This window comes from Penaeus japonicus, unplaced genomic scaffold (genome assembly GCF_977035675.1).
Source record: "Penaeus japonicus unplaced genomic scaffold, GWHDUDI00000001_assembly GWHDUDI00000035, whole genome shotgun sequence".
In the NCBI taxonomy this organism is placed as follows: Eukaryota; Metazoa; Arthropoda; class Malacostraca; order Decapoda; family Penaeidae; genus Penaeus; species Penaeus japonicus.
Window position 1 is genome coordinate 28,404,918 of NW_028234437.1, and position 656 is coordinate 28,405,573.

Below are 656 nucleotides of genomic sequence, written 5' to 3' on the forward strand. Positions count from 1 at the left end.
TAACATGAACACTGAGGAGTGCATGAAATATACCTGGGCCGGATAGGAAGTTTCATTCAGCTAACAGACACTAGGGGGGTGCATGAAATATACCAGGGGGGAAATAGATCAAACATGAATGCTAATATTACCAATAATTTACGTTGATATCCCGGAAAAGAGGTCTCAAATACGGATTCTAGGGGACTCCACCTCCCCCCCCCCTATGCCTCTATTTGAAGCAAGTTATACCGGTGATAATAGTGATGAAGGTCTGAGAGATCGCGACCCGGCAAAAACAAGCAAACTACACCATGTATGTTGCAGCAAGATAGAGCTTTAGACTAGCTCCTTATTTGACGCTAACTCGCAAGGAAGGTCTATTGTTCTCTATCTTGCTAAGAATATCCTTGGTGGAGGTTTATTGGTCTTGGCCACAGCACCAACAAACAGAGAGACTAAGGTGGTCGCTTGACGGAAACACTGCGGTTTGTTTCGGTGGAATACTATTTCTAGACAATAAATATCAAATGCAATCCAATGATACCAAATTCGTTAGTACCGTCGACGCTCTTCAATTGCATTAGCGACGAGATTGCTTCATCCGTTCGCAAGAGCACTTTCAAGATAAAGATAAGATAAGATAGATGGATTGGATGCTTACGATAATGTCGATA